Below are 22,691 nucleotides of genomic sequence, written 5' to 3'. Positions count from 1 at the left end.
AGTGGTAGCTCAGGTCGAGCAGTCCAATGCTTCCTGGTGGGGAGGTAGACACACAGGGGGGTGAACACAGGGTCACAACCCAAAATACATTCAGCAGCAGCAATACATGATTGTCTAGTCAAACACTTGCATTTATGAAAAAAAATAGGATTTATATACCAACACAAAGTAAAATACTGCATTCACAACCAATACACAGTCTTCAGAGATCAGGGCTCTGGTGTTGTATAGGTGGGTTGCTGAGTTGCACTCCCCTCGCTAGCAGTAGTGGTTTTCCCCATTCACTATAGGTGACATACAAGTTCAGCCTGCTATACAGCAGGAAAGTTCAACTATGCTGTCTGGCTCGTAGATCAGTCTTATCTGCACCAGCAGGATCAGAACAACCAGAGTCTCCAAGTGCCCCCCTTCACCTGCCCTGAAGCTGAAGTGGCTGGCCTGGGTGGGGCAGTGGTCGAATGCCCTCGAGTTCCCCACATGCAGTCTAGTGGAGGCAGCACCTGGGGGATCCTTGTTGCTCCTCCAATGCTAGTAAGTTTCTTGGGATCCTCCTCATGGAGGAGGGGTGGGGAGGCACTCCTGGTGCTGGTCCTCATTTGGGGCTTGGTCCCACATAGGTCACCAGGAGGGCCTCCTCCCCACCAAGGTCTCGACCAGACCACACTCCTTGACTTGTCTCAGTGGTCTCCCCAGCATGTGGAGTCGCCGCCCTCACTATGTACAAGGACTATGGCCCGATTGCCACAGCAGCAATTTTCACAGCAGCCGCACCTGGCATAAAGGGTTGCTGACTTACTCCATACGTGGTTTACAGCCTGACAGGCACAGCAGCAATTGTCACAGCTGGCCCACCTGGCATACAGGGTCTCCAACTTACTCTGTACATGGGCCCGAATGGCATGGCTAGAACCTTCACGGTGGCACCACCTGGCATACGGGGTTGCCGACTTCAAATCTGCACATTTGTAATGAACCAATGGCTCACTTCATGGCCGCCCTCCTCTGGCAAAGAGGGATGCTCATGAGCAATGACCAGATCAGTGCAGCAGCCATATTCTCACACCTCGCTACAGGGATCCATTCGCCAGGATCCCACGCTGGACCTTGCTGTAATCCACAAATCTTTCTGGGGAGATTCCTCTACATCCTCATGTTCCTCCAGTTAGCCCTGGATTTCCTAAAATGGAACCCAGAATATTTCATGTATTGTACCATTCACAGGCCCACATACATGCAGCATATGCCTATAATACACGCACTGCACAGCACCGCACCATCCTTGTACCATTCACAGCACACATACACCCAGCATATGTGAAACGCACTGCACAGCACTATATACCAAACAAATGTAGGCCAAGGGTGAATTAAGCACAACGCAGTGACATGTTCACTCCTACTGATTGCTACACAGTATTTTGCCACCACCGTGCTCGCACTGCTTAACTCCTGTCACTACTATGAGGGTAGTACTTTGGGTGCCCCTTCCTATCCAAAAAGACAGCAGTCCATGAGACAGGCCTATGTCATGGCATGCATGCATGATCCGTGTTCGCTGTGACAACAAAAAACAGCATCAAGGATCCCGACATCATTGCAGTTGGGGCACTCATGGCAGGCGTGCACGTCCATCACCATACACAGGACTTTTCCATCCCAACAAACACCCACAAGCCAATTACCTCTGCCCCTAACACAGCACCCGCTCCACCACCTCCACCACTCCTAACTCAACAACCTCTAGCTCAACTACCAAGACAAGCAGGCTCACAACGTCACTCCCCACCAGCATTGCATAGGCAGAGTCATGGGGTAACCCCAAAATTAAAAACATTTGTAAATATTCACTGCTCTTGCCTTAACAATCTCACTGAAACCTATATATGTTTACAATAATGTCTGTAGCATTTCTGAATATACCAGTTTGTAAGCGTCATCTGTGTATTTTCAATTTAGTACACAATAAAGTGTAAATTATGCTTTGTAGATTATTGATATTCTAAGTTCTATGGTTTCATGTTTTGTTTAATACAACTTTATACATTATCAATATACCTATACTTATAATTTTCATGGCAGAAACAACAAATAATGTAATTTTTCAATAAAAAGTTTGACACAATGTTTTTTAACCTCTTTGATGTTTATCTAAAGTATTGTTGATATTAAAGCTTGCAAAATTGGTCTAATAAAAAAATTGTTCATTGGATATGGCAAGAATTAAATAAACAGAGTCCTTTTTCAGAAGCAAAATGGAAACCTGGTGGGATTAGGCAAATAAAAAAAAAATAGCGAGAAATGGCAAGGACCAAGTGAGTCTTTTTTCTAATTTTATGTGTTTCTTTCTCATTTTTGATTTAGCGTTGTCTTATTTTCTTTTTTCTGTGTAGTGTGTGAGTTAAGGGAGCTTGACCACAGGCAGAGGAGTTGCTCTGCTCTTGTTCTTTCTTATCGTAACCCACTGATTTTACTTTCAGAAACACACTCTATTCTATCTACTGGCTACTCCCACTTATTATGGTGGCCTACAAACTGGAGGCTGCGTAGGAGCAGCTGTTGACAGATAGGTCGCATTAAGCCATTGCTGATATAGCCCATACAGTGTGACCTGGCTTTCTTTGGGACACCACCATTTTAATTTCCTTGCAGCCTGTTCGCAGAAGGCGCCCAGCTCCTGTCTTACCTTAGCCTCCATTAGTCTTTTTATAGTTTTATACATTTTAATAACTTTGTTATTTATCTTTGTTTTATTTCCTATGTAGAGCCCGAGGCATTGAAGTTTGACCTCAGACACTTGAGTTGCTTTAACCCACCATTTTTATTTTAATAAGGCACTCCCTCTGCCTTGCACTGGAGTCTTCCTACTGGCGACAGTCACTAATTATTTTGGGTTACAAGACTGAAGCTGCTGCGTTTCCACACTGCAGGTGTACCAAAGGCAAACCTGTCTGCTCCCGTCCAGACCTAGACATCGCCCAGTGCCACAAACCCTGGTTCTATGATCCCAAATGTCAAGCTGGACCTTACCTACTCCTCACAGGACCCTCATACTCTTAGACCTGAAAGTAACTATCATCTTTTTAATGCTCTCAAGCACTTAAGGGGGCCTGCCACCTTTGCCATTAGCTTATCTACTCAGCTAACATAAGACCAATCCCCACTCACTCCCTGCCTATACGCGATCCTTTCTTGAATGATATGAGTACCCATATCCTTTCTGACTTTAATTTCTTTTCGATTAAAGTAAGGTTGCTCGTGAAGCATCATCCTGATAGGTTTGATGTCATTGCTTCCAGTGAATCGAATGTCATTTACCTGACATACACTTGGCTTCCTTCCCTGATATTGTGTTGGCCATACCTGTAGGTTATTCGATCATCCACCATGACTGTCCCCTTGGCCAAGGTGGAAGCTTAGGTATATTCTGTTGCCCTCATTTTGATTGCATGACTTTTAATGTCAGCAATACTATAGAAGCTGAAGGGCTGCTTTTATCTCTCAACACTGGCTGCATCTCCTCCCTCTTCACTGCTAATATTGGTCGTCTACTTCCACCACTGTTACTTTGCCATGTTTAGCTTTTCTTTAAATAAAGACTCGCCTCCTTTTGCGATCAAATCTGTAACCTGTTCTATTCTTGATGATTTTAATTTGCATGAAGACAAGTAATCTAAGCCACCATCCATGCTGCTTCTAGGTCCTCTTTCAGCACTTACACTTGACTTAGTTGGTATATTTCCCCACTCACACAATGGACCATATTGTGGATCTTATTTTTACCAGTTTTAACAACCTGCTTCTCTCTAATCCCATCCCTCGTCTTTGGTTAGAACACTTTGCTGTAGAATGTAAAATTTTAATTGCTAAACCAGTTTCAGTCACTGGCAGTATACCTCCATGAGCATGGCAAAGAACTTCCCAAACCGAGTTTGAGGCTGCGATTAATTCCTCCTGCTTACTTCTGAGCGCCCATATCACTTGAAACATCACAGTTTTTAATTCTTGGATCCTGTCTGCTATAGCAAGATTGCTCTACTCAAATCGTGTAGTTCGACTTACAATAAATCATTGCATCTTGGTTCACTGCTGATTTACAAAAAGCTAAAAGATATTGCAGAGCTCTAGAATAAAATAGAGTCCCTTATAAGTCCAAGAAGATCAATAAGGTGGCTATCAAGACATATGCTATTAAAATTGAACAATCAAATATTGCTCCAAGAGAAGTTTTCTCTATTTTAAAAGCTCTGCTCCCTCCCTTCCCTTGCCAACAACTGATCAAACTGGCATCACTGGCTAACCCGATGCTGCCTTTTGGCTTTGAAGTGTTCTTGGCCTGGTGTACTCTTTGTAAATGTGTCTCAGTACCTGATGCAAGCACTGAGACTGGCTTGTCTTTGACATGCCTACAGTGTCAGAGCTGACCCTCTAGAAATATCCAGTGGCCATTAAATGGAGTGCAGCCAATATTTTGACATAAGCAGGGATTGCCTGATACTTAACTGTAGGTCAATCAAACTTCTGCTCCCAGTCTGCAATGTCAGTAATCACTTCAAGTGAGAAGCGATTTCTGGCTGTAACTGCATCCCTGGACATCCAAAAATGTTGATCCATTTACTGTAAACTCTCTGTCTTTCCTCCTCAGATAATTGTTCCTGAAAATGAGGGCAAAATGACGGTTAAGCAACAAACAAATTCGCCTACAATGTAAAGGCAGACAGTGTTTGAATGTGTGAGCTAACTTATTATATGATTACCCTGTAGATGATTAGTTGATGTTGTAATGTGTGTCACTTGTAGATGGGTGGTGAAGTCCAGAAACATAATTCCTTGCATTACCAGGTGTGTTGTTATAACATTTAAAATGATTTAGTATAAAATAAATATTTATTGGATCTTAAGAAAATATTTTCCTATATATTTCAATTGTTATTTTGGGTCTTTGTGATACCTGTGAGAGGCCATGTGTGGTGCTGAAATTACTCCAACGCTTGACTGCGGTACATTTACTATGTTTGAAAAGACCAGCCATTGACACTTCCTTGATTCACAGAACATGATGCTAGTGAGACCATGTAGATCTATGGTGGAGAAGTAAACCCACTGGAAAAGAACAACTGGAGAGACTGGTCTGCAGTGGTGACTTTTCCTAATGTGCATCCTTCCCTGCAATATATAAAGGCTGTCTATTGAAATTCCCAAGAATCGGCAGGGAGAAAAGACTTTTGATCATTATTACCGACCTAAAGCCTGACATACGGAGAGGTCGCTAATAGTGGTCACAGATTACGCATGACTTTGTGTGTGACCTCGCTGTAATTTTTCCATGTGATGTATGTACTAATAGTCTAGTCGGAAGGGGTCACAGAACAACCTGCCTAATGAATTTATTAGGCAGGTCATTATTAGAGGCCCCCTGTGAGAAAAGGGACATTCATCCCAACATTTGCATTGTTATTTGGGAATGCTTTGATTGAGCAGGCAATGGTCCTTAGTAGCAGTGTCTCCTCTGCCAGAGGCTGTCTCACACAATTCTTAAAGGGGCAGTTGTCCAATGGATGCAGCATCCCCTTGCAAAATGAATTACTACCTCCTTTGACAAGCTTGTAACGTATGTATGTATGTATTTATGCATGCATGTATGTATGCATGTAGTATTTACATAGCATGAACCCAACCAAAAGAAAGCTGTGTGCTGTACAGTAAAAAAAGACAAGCATAAAGTCAACCAGTCATAGAAGAGATAGCTGGCTTGGGAGGTAGTTAATACAATAATGTTCTAGTGGTCTTTAAATAGGTGTTTCTTCAACTTTTTCTTGACTTTGAGCAGTGTGGGGCAGTCCTCGTGGATACAGGGATGCTGTTCCAGATTCTGGGTTTATGGATGGAAACGGCTGTATCCCTTGTTTTTTTCTTTTTTACACTTAAGCTGCAGTCTGCTGGCGTCCTGGCTGTCAGTATGGCACCATAGAAAACCACCATAGATGGTGAGCTTATCTGCAAGATTTGTAAATGATGCAGCTGGTTTGGAAAAGGAGGGTAGCCACCAGAATGGGGACAATGTGGTGATATTTCTTCAGTCCTTTGGCTGAGGCATGCTGTGGTGCAGATTGCCTTCATGGGATGCTAGTGTGGAATCTTCTGATTCCACCATCCAGATACAATAATACATGGGCTTGAACAGCAGTTCTGAAGTTGATTTCTGGAAGAAGTGGGTTCACTTTCCTTAGAAGCAGGAGCTGGTACCAGGGCATCTTTGTGTTTTTGGCAATGTGTTCCTTGATGGTGTGGTTGGTGTCTAGGGTGAATCCAAGTGACTTGGCATTGGGTGAAAATTGGGGTTTGTCATTAAGCCAGGTTTGAACAGTTTCTTGTTTGTTGTTCTAGGCAAATAATAGGATTTATTTTTTGATTGGGTTGAATGTCATGTAAGCACAGGACTTCCAAGTTTCAATGATGTGCAGGCAGCGTTTGAGGCTTTGGATGTCTGAAGCAGAGGAGACTTTCACGTAGAATTGTGCATCGGGTGCATATTGGTGGATTTTGATGTTATTATCTGCGAATAGAATACCAACTGGCTTCATGTAGAGGTGGAGAATGAGAGAGAACAGTACGGACCCCTGGGCATCTCCACAGCTGAAAGGGATATTTTGGGAGCTGGAGGTGCCGAAGTGAACAAACTGGTGTTGGTGGAAAGGTAGGAGAAAAAACAGTTAAGTGCATTGCTGGTGAATCCAATTCAAGACTTTAGGGTGTATATGAGGGCGGGATGGTTGACTGTTTTGAAGACAGCTGAGTGGTCCTGAAATATCAGGAGGCAGGGCTCATCATCATCTGTGGTAAAAGGCATGTGAGGTAGTGGTCTCCATATTGCAGAGTGATCTGAAGCCACACTGATAGTCTTGCAGAAGATGGTAAGAAGTACTGCGATTTGAAGTTGAGTACAGACTGCTTTCTCAATGTTCTTGCCCATAAATTGTAGCTAAGTGATGGGCTGGTAATTGGCGAGGTCATTTAGGAGTTGGATGATCTGGCCTGTCTTGAGAGCTTCTGGGAAGATGCCTTGAATGAGGGAGGCATTGACATGACAATGATAAGAAGGGATGAGAGAGTGTCCCCAGAGAAAGCTTTACTAAAAGATGAGGGTAAGATAACCGCTTCATAAGTAGTAGGTTTGAGGGAATTGAGTATGTTCATAATATAGGGCTTTGAAGGCTGATCATTTTAGGGTTCTACAGAAAGGGGTTGGCATAAAGGCTGAAGAATGCTTGGTAGTGTTGATATGTGGTTGAATCTTCTGTGTTTTTTCACTGAAAAAAAGTTAAAGGCATTGTATTTTCCTGTGGGATGAGGATAGGTGAGTCTGGCAGGAAGTTAATGAAGTGATAGGTTGGCTTTATAATCGTTCTGTGTCTGTTGGTGGCTTCATTGCAGGTATTGGTATAGTACTTTGCTTTGACTGATGTGATGTGCTGCCTTCGTGAGGTCATCAGGAGTTCTCTTTTTCTTCTATTCTCTTTCCTGTACTCAGATAAATAAAACATTATCAGCAATGTCTTTCAAGTAGCGGGGTGCTGAAGGCTTTGGCTTGCATGTTCAGGTTTTAAATAGGACATGGATGTTTACAGATTTCCTAAATGTGTTTAAGGTGTTTAGAAGTATGTTGGCATTCAATATGGAGTTGATAGGGTGAGAGATGCGTTCAAGAATAAGGTTGTTGTCAGGTTCCACTGTTGTAGACTCCCTGTAATTCCCTACCACTCCTTGATACATGTGCTGGTAAACAAAGTGAAATATTTCTGCTGACACAGACAAAGTGGGAGAAACGGAGAAGGGAGTGAGATAGAGAGTCTCTGGACTAGAGCCTACTTCCAAGGTTTTGTGTGTTTCTAGATTTGTACCACTCGTCCTTGATGTTATAATTGATTGTAGATCTGACCAGCTGGAAGTCAGAGGGCGTATGCTAAATATTATATACTAGCTGGGCGCCAAGAACAAAACACAATAGAAAAATGGCTTTCCAGTTTCAGCAGCTGATGGACTTATGATGAGGCAAGAGCCAACCTGAAATGCGATTGAGACCCCGGACATTGTTGAATACACACAGGTAAAATTTTACTAGAAACGGGATAAGAGACAGCACAGTCAACAATACAAGGCAGGAATAAGACTGAAGAAACTGAAAAAAACTGTAAAAAAAAAGACAAAAAAGTGGATGTGAACTATAGATATAATTAAAAAGCTAATGAAACCACTTAGCACATTCCCAGGCACACGACTGAGTTCCCAAGTTGACTAAATAGGCTCTTCCCCTCATGGCATGGAGATGACTGTAAGCCAGGAAATGTGTGAGTGAGAGTCACTAACAGTTAGCAGACTACTGTTTCCTTCCTATTCTCCATCAGGCCATCCATTCTCCAGACGCCGCCAGTCTGTCGTCTTGCCTGAATCTTGACAGTAATCCCTCACGCCCCTGCCCCCAGAACACCCCCCGGGGAACATTGTGGGGTCCAGCTTCCAAAGTGAGCTGTCTATAGAAACCTCTAACTAATCTGGGGTCAATGATCTTTCTGAAACTTGGCACCCCTTGCAGGCCACAAGGTATAGTTACTGGTCTTGGAATAAACAGGTGTGAGAATTTGGGTTGTTGGTTGACTGGGGAAGTAAGCTCTGGGCAAGCAGCAACAACAATCCTTGCCAGGGTGAGACACAAGCCAACCGTAAACAAACAGTGCTCAACCATCTGGTAGCTTGGTACAAAGCAGTCAGACTTAACTTGGCAATGTGTAAAGTATTTGCACAACGCTTCAAACTAATAAAGTGAGACCACCACATAAAAAAGGATCCCACACCAGATTTTGAAAAATATAACTTTTTTTACTAAATAAAACAAGACTAAAACAACAAAAATCCGATCAGCAGAACCGATTTAGTGAAAATCATGCCAAAAAACAAAAAGCTCCATCTGTGGATATCTGGTTGTGCCGGAACGGGACAAATTCACAAGTTCATGCCGACTTCAATAGAGCGCAGGACGGCAAAAAGGGACTCAGTTAGGCCCACTGAACACAGTACCTTAAATTCTGGGTTGCAGAATGTTGTGAGGATCCGCGTGGAAGAAGTGTTGCGCAGTCGAAGCTATGTGTCAGTTCTGAGATGGTGGTGAGGCTATGATGTGATGACTTGCATCATCTTCGAGGATCCCTTTGACAGGGCTTGTGATGCAAAGTCCAGCATTGAGAATGCTGTGCACAGTCGAGGTGATATGTAGGTTCCGAGGTACTGCGAGACTGCGATGCGTAGTCCGGCGTCGGAGCTTCTATCAATGACAGATGTGAAGGTCTGCACTGAGGGTGCGTCACGCAGCAGTGGTTCTGAAGACGATGCAAATCTTTGCAACAGGCCCAATCAATTTAGCAGTGGAGATGCGTAGTTTCTGCTTGGTGAGGTTCTGTACTGCAGAGGAGATGTTTCAGTTCCACTGGATCCAGAGAGGCAGCCAGAGTGCCTTAAGCCCACTTCCATGGGTCCAGGACTGGAGTGACACCACTTAGCAGGGTAGACACATAAATGACAGTGTCCTAGTGTAGATGCAAGGTTGTTGGAAGCCTGTTACATCCCTGAGGCTTCAGATCAGGAGGTCAGCCAACTAGCCTTTGGAGTCACTCCGGGTTCTGGTTACAAGAAATGCAGGTCCAATCTTTCTGACCCAGGCAAGAGGGCAGCAGGTCAGAAGAGAAGGGCAGCAGTTCTTTCAGAGCAGCAGTCCAGCAGAGTAGAAGTCAGTCCCTACAGCAGCACAGCAGTCCTTCTTCCTGGTGGTTACTGAGGTCCAGTACATATACCCAGTTGTGCCTTTGAAGTAGGGAGAAGCTTATAGAGGTATGCTTTGAAGTGTACAGATGCCCTGCCATCCTGACCCTAACTCCAGACTAACTACAGGCGATATGCAGCACTTTGTGTGGAGACAGGACACAACCTACTCAAGTGTAAGTGGGGCGGGGTCCAGTTCCTCCCTACCATCCTGCCAAAGATGGTCCAGCCAGTCACACCTAAGCACCTGATTGTGTGCGACTGTCTAGGAGGAATACACAAATCCCAACAGAGAACTATACGCAGTCATGTGACCCAGGGAGAGGCTGCAGACACCAAATGGCTAAATCAAGAAAATGCCACTTTCATAAAGTGGCATTTTCGGAATTGCAATTCAATTCCAACTTCACAATAAGTTATGATTTTATATTGCCATTCCAGAGACATCAAACATGACGGGGTTATCTGTTCCCACTTGGAAATTATACTTATAAAATGTAATAAGGTAAATCCAATGTTCTCCTATGGGAGAGGTAGGTCTTGCAGTATTTAAAAACTGAGTTTTTCACTACTAGGACACATAAATCTCAAAAGCGCATGTCCAACTTTTTAAATATACTACACACTGCTCTTTGGGTCTGTCCAGGGCCTACCTTAGGGCTGTCTTATATGTAATTCAAAAAGAAGGTTTAGGCCTGTCAAATATGGTTTATTTGGCAAGTTGAAATGGCAGTTTAAGATTGCACCCACACACACAGGCTGCAATCACAGGCCTGATGCATGTTTAAAGTACTACCTAAGTAGAATATGCAATCAGTGCTGCAGGCCCACTAGTAGCATTTAATTTACAGGCCCTGGGCACAGGCAGTGTTACTTTATTAGGGATTCACAAGTAAATTTAATATGCCAATTGGGTATAAGCCAATCTAACATGTTTTAAAACTTTTAAGGAGATCACAAGCACTCTAGCACTGTTTAGCAGTGGTAAAGTGCACATAGTCCTGAGGCCTACAAAAATGAATTAATCAAAAATAGGAGTGAAGGCAAAATGTTTGGGGAGGACCCTGCAGAAAGGGCCACATTCAACAACAGGATTGTTTAATGTTCTCAACTTCATAGTCAGGTGATCCATCAATGAGAATTGGGAGTGTGGGGTGACTTTACTGGCTACATTTTCTACTACAGAATTGATTGAGGATGCATGGAACCCTGGGCTATTTGTACAGCATACTTCCTTATTTTCCTGGTGACTCTAAATAGGCCCATAAATTGAGGGGTTCACCTAAGGTAAGACCCAGGAATTATCAGGAATATGGTAGGTAGCCAGACCTTGCTACCCACATCATAACCTGCTGGTTTGCTCAGTATCTGCCTAGAAAATGTTTGAAATCCGTCTTTGCTTATATTAAATGTTGGTGAGCATCTTTCCGAATAGCATGAAGAATATGTAAGAGTGGTGTCAGAGGGGGTTTATGACAGAACCACTCTACAGGGAATAATCTGAGGATGCAAACCATATAAATAGGATAATGGTGACTACACCATAGAGTAATACAAGGAGTTGTTTCATGCACAGTTAGTGAAGGTAATCCATCGGTATGAGGCACTAGAATGATCCATCAGGAAACAACACAGGTACCGTTCAAATGCTTATTTTAACCACTCCTTCTGATCATCAGCTTGCAGATCGTAAGACATAGATTCGAAGTTCTTGGCACATATTCATTTAATAAATATAGCCCATAAGAGGAACGTGAACTGTTTTTCCTGCCATTTATAACATGAGCTGGACCATCTAGAAAGAAGATCTGGATGATGAAAACTCCAGCAAGCTTCACTGCTGATGGTAATTTTTTCAATGGACTGAAATGTCCCATTTTACAGTGAAGGACTACAGATTTTCAAGTAGAACATACTCTACAAATGTCCACTAATAATATAAGGCCTACCCCAGGTCAGCACCTATCCTGGCAGAGTCCCTTCTACACCAGTTCTGTCAACCTCATGACTGTCTTTCTTTACAGTTCTTCCTTGATAGTAATCTGTCGCCTTGCCTGTAATCTGTCACCTTGCTTGTAATCTGTCACCATGCTTGCAAACTTTCACCTTGCTTTAACGGGTTGTCCATAAAACCTCCAGATGCTTGTATGATCGGATACGACCACTTGACGAATATGTATGATGTACAATATATAAAATGTGAAAATGGCAATAAAAATAAGTTTAAAAAAAAAAAAAAAAAAACCTCCAGATGCTTCATAGTCAACAAGAGCCAGAACAATGGCTGGTCCTCATGACGTGTCTATCATAACTTGCAAAAAGTAATGAGCTCTGTTAATAACAGACTCTTCAGTAATTCATGGCTGTAGCAAACTGGCTTCTACCCACATTTTTTGCTTTTGATTATTTGTTTTTTGGGCCTTTACAGTAAGGGACACCGGACTGGTTACAAGTAAACATGTATGCACGCAAATGTGTGCACTTGTACAGGCTATGCATGTGATGCTACCGTAGTGCTTAACACTGTAATTGCTCGCAGGTAGATTGGTGCAGAAGGAACCTTTCCAGGTTAGGTGCTGACCTTGGGTAGGCCTTATAATATTAGTGAGCATTCATAGATAGGTCAGTTGGGTTTACATGAGGCCCTAGTTTGAAGGTTTGACTTTTGCCCCAAAAATGAAGGAAGCAATGGTGTGATGCTCTGTCGCATTTCAAAAAATATCCCCCGGGTCGGGTCACTGCTTGGAGGTCGGCACGGGATGTTTGATTTTGAACTTTATGAGGGGCCCCCTCTGCAGACTTGTTCTTGGCTCCATTGGAGGGCCCGTAAACAATCCCCAGGTCCTGAGTCAAAGAGGAGAGATGGGGAGCATTGCTGCTGCCCTCACAGTGGCAGTATGCCAACCCCTCTACCCATGCCTGTGTACAGGGGGAGCAGGGGCAGCCACCGTATCATGCATGAAGCGGGCAGGGAAAATTAAGATGTTGGATCCCCATCTGGCAAACTGCAGTATGGGTTAGGTGGGGTCTGACTGGGCAGTGCAGCAGTGAGCTCCCAGCACAGTCCCAAATTGGTTTGAGGCTGTGGGTGCCATGTGTATGCAGAGGACAAATATAAAAAAATATCGGAAACAGGGAAGACCGCGTGGTGCATGGCCGCACAAAAAAGCGGCAGGAGCCGCTAATTAAATATCCATCTTCCTGGGCGAGAAATCCCCCATAATGCCTTGCAAGGACTTGGTTTCCTGTTTCATTCTCCTTGTTGTGCCCCAAAGAGGGACAGGGGCACCATCAACAATAGAATTGACTGTTGTGGTGGCTGCAGGGGGGAGTGCAGCAGCCCCCCAGGAATCATTTACAAAGTTGTACTAAGAGTTAGGGCAGGGAACTCATGAACCCCAGACAAGGTACACTTCATTGCCAGTATGGACACAATTAGAGCTTTTGCTCTTTAGCTTCACAGTGCATGAACCCCATGTAGTTGAATTGGTCCTATGGCATTTTATATAGCCCAATGAGTGTAAAAAAGGATTCGGACACATTAGTTTGGGCCTCATACCACCTGTAGTTAGTCTAGAGCTAGGGACAGGAAGGCTGAGCATCTGCACACTTCAAAGACATGCCTCTAGAAGCTTCTCCCCATTTCAAATGCAAAACTGTGTATAAAAGAAGGACCTCAGATACTACCACTTCAGTACACTTCTGGACCTTTGGAAACTCTTCCGGGAAGAAGGACTACTCTGCTGCCACAAGGACTGCCACTCTGCTGAACTGCTGCTCTAAAGGACATGCTGCCCTGATGTGCTGACCTGCTGCCTGCTGCCCTCTTGCCTGGGGAAGAAGAACTGGACCTGCAACTTCCTCTTGAACCTAGGACCCCAGAGTGTCTCACAGGGTAGTATGCTGGTCTCCTGATCTGAGCCTATTGGACATAAAAGACTCCCCAACAGCTCCTGGGCCCACCTTCAATGTGTTCCTGACCCCCAAGTGGTGCCTCTCAGGTCCTGGACCCTTAGTTTGGCTCTCGATCTCTTAAAATCAAGCCTTTAGGCTCTTCGCAACCGCAAACGGGCTTGTTTGTACTGGAACCGCGCTTTTTGCACCAAAATTTAGCACGAGCCGCTGCCAGCCCGTCTCTTTGCACTGCAAGCATCGGTCGCTCATGGAGGACCTCCAAAGCGAAGCTCCAGCCACCAGTTCACAATTCTCGGGCTGCTCTGTGCACCGCATCAACCACCATCCATGACACTCTCCTTTCTCCCTGCGGCCCTCTCTGTCATGAATAGGACTCTTGGCACAAAACTTGAAAAGGTAAAACTTCAGCCGGACTAATATGGGGCTGTATCCGACCGACGCTCCATCGCAGTCAGCCTGAACTTTTGATTTTGACCCGCTCCAGCTCGATCAGATAGCCGTGATTGGCACTTTATGGTTTTAGCCTTTATATTGTAATTTATTCTTTAAAAATTCATAACTCCGGGTCTACTGATTAGATTTTTGTTGTTTTAGTCTTATTTTGTGTATTACATTCAGAGCTATTTGTCTAATCTGGTGTGGAAATCACCTTGCGGGGTGTTTTCCTTGTTTTACTATTTGAAGTGTTGCACAAATACTTTATACATCTCCTCTAAGTTAAGCCTGACTGCTCGGTGACAAACTACAGGTCAATTTGGTACCCTGACTAGGTTTGGGGTTGTTGCTTGACCAGGGCTCACACTTCAGTCAATCAGTACCCCAATTTCTAACATTGGTGATCAGGGGTGAAGATAAGACTTGTGTTTATGCGGTGCCATACAGTAATGTGGTGTACACTATCATCCCATATCTAAGACAAATTTGAGTTTTAAAGTCTCCCGTCATTGGCCCTTTTTATTTTTTAATTCATCCTCTAGGTGTCTGTGACCTCACCTGAGAAGATGGAGTGTGAGTTTGTTAGTCTGGAGAGCAGCACTGTGGCTCAGCTCCATTCGTTTTGCCAGGAGCGAGGACTGTCGGCTTAAAGAAACATCAAGACAGTGGAGCTCCAAAAATCCTTGTGAGCATGAGCAAAGGCCCACCAGTTGCCATTCACAACAGATGACCAGGAGGAAGAGGAGTATGAGGCGGTATCAGGGCAGGACCTACAGGAGGGCCTTGGAATGCAGACTGTTGAGTACAGGGGTGATCTACTCCCAGGATTGAAAATCCCCACCCCTGCAGGGAGCAGTGCATCCTCTCACGACCTGTCCCAAGAAGAGATGGCAGAAAGAAAGGTGGAGAGGGAGTACAAGCTGGAGATTTCCAAGCTCAAGATGGAGAAAAACAGACTGGCCAGAGAGGCAGAACAGAGGAAACTCTCAAGGGTGCCTTGCACAAATATGCACAGGAGCAGAACTGCGTCAGTTCCCAGTGCCCCACTACGATTTCCCAGTCTACATGTAGTATGAACACGTGAACCACAGCGGAAACCACAGGGGGAACGGGGATGGGACAGAGAAGAGACAGCCACACTGTATTCTCTAATTCTTCCTCCAACAGTTAGACCTTTCTTGTTTTTCCTTTCTTGCAATTTTAGTCTTGGCTTGAAGTGGAACTGTAAAAAAAATGTCATTAAACAACTTACAGTAGTCTAAATGTATTTATCTCAAAATAACTCTAAATGTACCTACCCAGTTTTCGTGTGACCTATGCCTCTCTTCTTTTGATGTTTATTTTTTCTTGCTTACTGTAACTAAATACAATATACAGATGTTTCTTTTAATTTTGTTTGGTTCTTTCTTCTTTTCTTTAGGCTAATTTATTGTTTGTTCTCTTTCTCTTTTTATAGGGGTTCTCACCTTATTAGTACAGAAGCTACTCCTTGTACTCCAAACTCTGACTCCGGTAAGTATATATGCTTTATGAACTGAAACTTCTATTGTGAGACTGGAGCTGTTCGCAACTTCCTAACCTCATACTTTTTAATGTTGAATATTTACAGGAATGGGAGGTGTCCTAAATCTGCTAGCCAATTAACGGAAACACACTCCAGGTGAATTTTTGATTATGGAACTGCTTTAAATTCACAAGTGTAAAATTACCACTAGCGAGTCTTGTGCTGCTGACACTGGCCAGTTATTCCAAACGCTACTCACGTTGCTTAAATTAACATTTTGTTGCGTGGACATACGCAAGGCTGGGAACCGAGAGACTCTTCTGTTCTCCACTGTGAATGCCCCAAACAACACAAATATTTTGCTTACTGACTGCTTCGTGAAGACTTAACTGCTGTCACTCAGGCTCAGGAACTGATACACGTCGAATTAATGTTGAGGTATATATGACAAAAGTTCCCTGACTAAACTTTCGCGGCGCAACTCTAAGCTACGTCGTTCTCTCCTCAATCTTCAGATGAAGTGCGCGCTAATGCGGGCGCTTCACCTGGACATTCCAAACTGCTAAGGGTTATCTGAACGCTAGTATGCTGCTCAAGAGGTCGCTTCCAGGCAGCCATTTTGGAGGTACTTCTTGTCCTGAATTTATGCAGGTAATGGGCTTTCCTTGCCTTCAATGAAGCCTTGAGGCTAATTACACTAACTGAGAAGCCTCTCCTCTTGGGCGGGCTGAGTGATCCTGACAGAAACTGACCATGGAGGAAACCATTACCATGGAGCGTTTGGCTCATGAGAGGAGCCTTAAGGAGCTGGACATCAGAGCCAGACAGGCAGAGTCCAAAAGTGAAGGTGGCAGCATTTCTTCAGTGCCCTCTGGGGCCATATTCCGAAAGATCTGGTGTCTGACTTTTTTGTGGAGGACGATATTGACAAGTGGTGTGAGGCTTATAAGATTGCCTTACAGATGCACAAGATCCAAGAAGAGAATTGGGGGGCTAGTCTGTGGAGGAATATCCCTCGTGAGTGGAGGGATGCACTATTGGCCCTAGAGATGGGAGACAGGATGAGGTATCTCCCCATGATGAAAGCCCTTGCCAGAAAGTATGGTCTCATCCCTGAGAAGTATGGACAGAAGTTTAGGGACAGTCAGAAACTGGCCTAACAGATCTGGGTGGTTATGTGAAGGGCAGCGAAGTAAAGGACTATCAGGAGCTGCATTACATAATTGCAAAGAAGCACATGTTCAGTCTTTGTTTTGGAGATCTGTGCCAACACCTGATTGATCGGAAGCTCACTGGGGAGAGGAGTTGGCCTAATGGCTAGGCGGTCGTCCTAGAATCTGGGGAACTGGGTTCGAGTCTCGGCAACGACGCTGAACATCCTGTGATTCTGGGCAAATCACTTAATTTCCCCGTGCCTAACAAAAAAAAATTAATGTGTCCTCATGTAACGCAATTGGTGCGATATAAAGCACTCTGATACCCGATTCGGGTCATGTTCGCGCTATATAAAACTCAGTTAAATGAAAAAAAAAGACCTCAGGAAGTTTGCTAAGGAAGTTTGCTAAGGAGGCATCCCACTGGATCAACGCCAGGGTCCAAAAGAAGGTTCATGGGAGTGACCCCAAGAAGGGTGGTTCAGGTTCGCCCCAGCAGAGGGAAGGGGATGTCATGGAAGACACGGACAGGCCCCATAGTAAGAGGGGAGGAAAGAGCTCCCATGCCTCTTCTGAGAAACAGGCAACCCCAATGCTTTGATTGTTCTCAGTTAGGACCCAATCAGGGGGACTCTGTCCGTCTTGAAAAATCACCCACTTGTAGGATATCTACAGGGGTGGTCAGTGTGGTCTAAGGGGTAAGTAGTCCCCAGAGGCAGTGCATAGACCATGCCATGATCTTCCTTGGCCGGGAGGTGGACTCAGAGGGTGATCTGGTGATCCCTGAGGGTGGGTGTCATCACTTCCATCAGGTGAAAGTGAATGGTGTCCGGTCCTAGGAAGCTTGTTTCCGGTCCAGGGAAAGCATGGCTTGGCAGTTCGGGCTGGACTGTTCCCATGAGGCACAGGGTCAGACTGATTTGCATATGGCCATGTTTGAACTGGGGTGGCAGAGTGGGCTAAAGAACGGTGAAGGATCAAACCCAGATCTGTTGACTGGGTGTGAGTGTTTGATTGGTTCTGATGCTCCGTCCATCACCACCCCCACCCCCTTTTGTACCGCTTTGTTCACCATAAGTTGTCAGGGTATGCTCAGACGTGAGTCCCTTGCTCACTTTCCCACTGGATTTAAGCAAGCCTGGCTGAAGACGGCTGAAATGCCAGAAACCGGTCCTAGGAAGCTTGTTTCTGGTCCAGGGAAAGCATGGCTTGGCAGTTCGGGCTGGACTGTTCCCATGAGGCACAGGGTCAGACTGATTTGCATATGGCCATGTTTGAACTGGGGTGGCAGAGTGGGCTAAAGAACGGTGATGGATCAAACCCAGATCTGTTGACTGGGTGTGAGTGTTTGATTGGTTCTGATGCTCTGTCCATCACCACCCCCCTTTTGTACCGCTTTGTTCGCCATAAGTTGGCAGGGTATGCTCAGACGTGAGTCCCTTGCTCACTTTGCCACTGGATTCAAGCAAGCCTGGCTGAAGACGGCTGAAATGCCAGACACCGGTCCTAGGAAGCTTGTTTCCGGTCCAGGGAAAGCATGGCTTGGCAGTTTGGGCTGGACTGTTCCCATGAGGCACAGGGTCAGACTGATTTGCATATAGCCATGTTTGAACTGGGGTGGCAGAGTGGGCTAAAGAACGGTGATGGATCAAACCCAGATCTGTTGACTGGGTGTGAGTGTTGGATTGGTTCTGATGCTCCGTCCATCACCACCCCCCTTTTGTACCGCTTTGTTCGCCATAAGTTGGCAGGGTATGCTCAGACGTGAGTCCCTTGCTCACTTTGCCACTGGATTCAAGCAAGCCTGGCTGAAGACGGCTGAAATGCCAGAAACCGGTCCTAGGAAGCTTGTTTCCGGTCCAGGGAAAGCATGGCTTGGCAGTTCGGGCTAGACTGTTCCCATGAGGCACAGGGTCAGACTGATTTGCATATGGCCATGTTTGAACTGGGGTGGCAGAGTGGGCTAAAGAACGGTGATGGATCAAACCCAGATCTGTTGACTGGGTGTGAGTGTTTGATTGGTTCTGATGCTCCGTCCATCACCACCCCCACCCCCTTTAGTACTGCTTTGTTCACCATAAGTTGGCAGGGTATGTTCAGACTTGAGTCCCTTGCTCACTTTCCCACTGGATTTAAGCAAGCCTGGCTGAAGACGGCTGAAATGCCAGAAACCGGTCCTAGGAAGCTTGTTTCCGGTCCAGGGAAAGCATGGCTTGGCAGTTCGGGCTGGACTGTTCCCATGAGGCACAGGGTCAGACTGATTTGCATATGGCCATGTTTGAACTGGGGTGGCAGAGTGGGCTTAAGAACGGTGATGGATCAAACCCAGATCTGTTGACTGGGTGTGAGTGTTTGATTGGTTCTGATGCTCCGTCCATTACCACCCCCCTTTTGTACCGCTTTGTTCGCCATAAGTTGGCAGGGTATGCTCAGACGTGAGTCCCTTGCTCACTTTGCCACTGGATTCAAGAAAGCCTGGCTGAAGACGGCTGAAATGCCAGACACCGGTCCTAGGAAGCTTGTTTCCGGTCCAGGGAAAGCATGGCTTGGCAGTTCGGGCTGGACTGTTCCCATGAGGCACAGGGTCAGACTGATTTGCATATGGCCATGTGTGAACTGGGGTGGCAGAGTGGGCTAAAGAACGGTGATGGATCAAACCCAGATCTGTTGACTGGGTGTGAGTGTTGGATTGGTTCTGATGCTCCGTCCATCACCACCCCCCTTTTGTACCGCTTTGTTCGCCATAAGTTGGCAGGGTATGCTCAGATGTGAGTCCCTTGCTCCATTTCGCACTGGATTCAAGCAAGCCTGGCTGAAGATGGCTGAAATGCCAGAAACCGGTCCTAGGAAGCTTGTTTCCGGTCCAGGGAAAGCATGGCTTGGCAGTTCGGGCTGGACTGTTCCCATGAGGCACAGGGTCAGACTGATTTGCATATGGCCATGTTTGAACTGGGGTGGCAGAGTGGGCTAAAGAACGGTGATGGATCAAACCCAGATCTGTTGACTGGGTGTGAGTGTTTGATTGGTTCTGATGCTCCGTCCATCACCACCCCCCTTTTGTACCGCTTTGTTCGCCATAAGTTGGCAGGGTATGCTCAGACGTGAGTCCCTTGCTCACTTTGCCACTGGATTCAAGCAAGCCTGGCTGAAGACGGCTGAAATGCCAGAAACCGGTCCTAGGAAGCTTGTTTTCCGGTCCAGGGAAAGCATGGCTTGGCAGTTCAGGCTGGACTGTTCCCATGAGGCACAGGGTCCGACTGATTTGCATATGGCCATGTTTGAACTGGGGTGGCAGAGTGGGCTAAAGAACGGTGATGGATCAAACCCAGATCTGTTGACTGGGTGTGAGTGTTTGATTGGTTCTGATGCTCCGTCCATCACCACCTCCCCACCACCTCCCTTTTGTACCGAAAGTGAATGGTGTCCCTGTCACTGCACTGTGGGACACCAGGGTTAGCCAGACCATGATAGGTGAAAGGCTAGTTTCTCCTGGACCCATCTTCCATGAGTTTCTGACCCCCAAGTGGTGCCTCTGTAGTCCTGGACCCTTGGTGTGGCTCTCAAGCTCTTGAAATCACACTTTTGGGCTATTTGTGACCGAAGACTTGACCGTTCGCACCGGAACTGCGCTGCTTGCACCAAAATTCAGCAAGAGCCGCCGCCAGCCTGTCTCTTCGCACAACAAGCATCGATTGCCCACAGAGGACCACCAAGCTCCATCCCGCCTATCTGCGATGCCCCACCGGCTCTTCTCGCCATGCCGACCACTGCCCGCTACACTCCCATTGCTCCCTGCAACCCTGTCCAATGCAAATGGGACTCTTGGCACAATACTTGAGCAGCTTAAACTTCAGCTGGGCTAACCTGGGACTATATCTAACCCACACTCCATCCCCGTCGGCCTGAACTTTTGTGTTTGACCAATGCAGCCAGATAGCTGGGGTTGATGCCTTATGCTTTTAGACACTATATTTCTTTACAAATGGATTGAATTATTGTCGTTTTGGTCTTGTCTTATTTACTAAATTCAGAGCTATTCTTCTAACCTGGTGTGGGAATCTTTTTGTATAGTGTTTCACTATTTTCCTGTTTGACGTGTTGCACAAAAGCTTTATACATTGCCTCCACTTTAAGCTTGCCTGCTCTATGCTAAGCTACCAGGGGGTTGAGCACAGGGTAATTTGTGGTTGCCTGTGCCTTGCCCTGACTAGGATTGTGGTTGCTGCTCAACCCGGGCTCACTCCCGGTCAAGCAGTAACCTAATATCTAACAGTTTACTACTGGCGACAAAGCATCCTTCAATCAATCAATCAATCATGGAATTTATATCGCGCACTACTCACCCGGAAGGGTCTCAAGGCGCTTGGGGAAGGGGGTCTGCTACTGCTCGAACAGCCAGGTCTTGAGCTGTTTCCTGAAGGCCAGGTGGTCCTGGGTCAGCCGCAGGTGGACGGGTAGGGAGTTCCAAGTCTTAGCCGCCAGGTAGGAGAAGGATCTTCCTCCGGCGGTGGCTCTCTGGATGCGAGGGACGACGGCGAGGGCGAGGTTCGCGGAACGTAGCTGGCGGGTGGGCGTGTAGAAGGTGAGGCGGTCGTTGAGGTACCCTGGGCCCAGGTCGTGGAGGGATTTGTGTGCGTGGGTGAGGAGTCTGAACGTGATCCTCTTGTTGACAGGGAGCCAGTGCAGGTCTCTCAGGTGGTACGAGATGTGGCTGCGTCGGGGGACGTCCAGGATGAGTCGGGCAGAGGCGTTCTGGATACGCTGAAGTCTTTTCTGAAGCTTGGCTGTTGTACCGGCGTAGAGGGTGTTTCCGTAGTCTAGTCTGCTGGTGACGAGAGCCTGGGTGACCGTCTTCCTGGTCTCGGTCGGGATCCATCGGAAGATCTTCCGGAGCATGCGGAGGTTGTGGAAGCAAGCTGAGGAGACGGCGTTGACTTGTCTGGCCATCGATAGGGAGGAGTCCAGGATGACGCCCAAGTTGCGTGCGTGGTCCGTTGGTTTGGGTGTGGTGCCTAGTGCCGGAGGCCACCAGGAGTCGTCCCATGCGGAGGGCGATGGTCCCAGGATGAGGACTTCTGTCTTGTCCGTGTTCAATTTCAGGCGGCTGATGTTCATCCATTCAGCGACGTCTGTCATCCCTTCGTGTAGGCTAGCTTTGGCGGTGTCGGGGTCTCTGGAGAGGGAGAGAATCAGCTGGGTGTCATCGGCGTAGGAAATGATGTTGAGGTTGTGTTGGCGTGCGATGGCAGCGAGGGGTTTCATGTAGATGTTGAAGAGAGTGGGGCTGAGCGACGATCCTTGCGGGACGCCGCAGATGACTTCGGTGGCCTCGGAGCGGAACGGAGGGAGGCGTACTCTCTGTGTTCTGCCGGAGAGGTATGAGATGATCCATTCCAGAGCCTTCCCTTGGATGCCGGTGTCGTTGAGGCGTTGGACTAGTGTGCGGTGGCAGACAGTGTCAAATGCTGCGGAGAGGTCTAGGAGGATGAGTGCCGCTGTTTCACCGTTGTCGAGCAGGGCTCGGATGTCGTCGGTGGCTGCGATGAGGGCAGTCTCGGTGCTGTGGTTGGCTCTGAATCCGGACTGCGATGGGTCGAGGGATCCGTTCGTCTCCAGGAAGGCTGCCAGTTGCTTGTTGACGACCTTCTCGATGACTTTGGCAGGGAAAGGAAGGAGCGAGATGGGGCGGAAGTTCTTGAGGTCGGTCGGGTCCGCTGTTGGTTTCTTCAGCAGAGCGCTGAGCTCGGCGTGCTTCCAGCTCTCCGGGAAGGTGGCTGTGTTGAAGGAGGTGTTGATGATGTCTCGGAGGTGGGGTGCGATGGTAGAGGCGGCCTTGTTGAAGACATGATGGGGGCACGGGTCGGTCGGAGATC

This window comes from Triturus cristatus, chromosome 2_1 (genome assembly GCF_964204655.1).
Source record: "Triturus cristatus chromosome 2_1, aTriCri1.1, whole genome shotgun sequence".
NCBI lineage: Eukaryota > Metazoa > Chordata > Amphibia > Caudata > Salamandridae > Triturus > Triturus cristatus.
Note: the sequence above shows the minus strand (reverse complement) of the source record.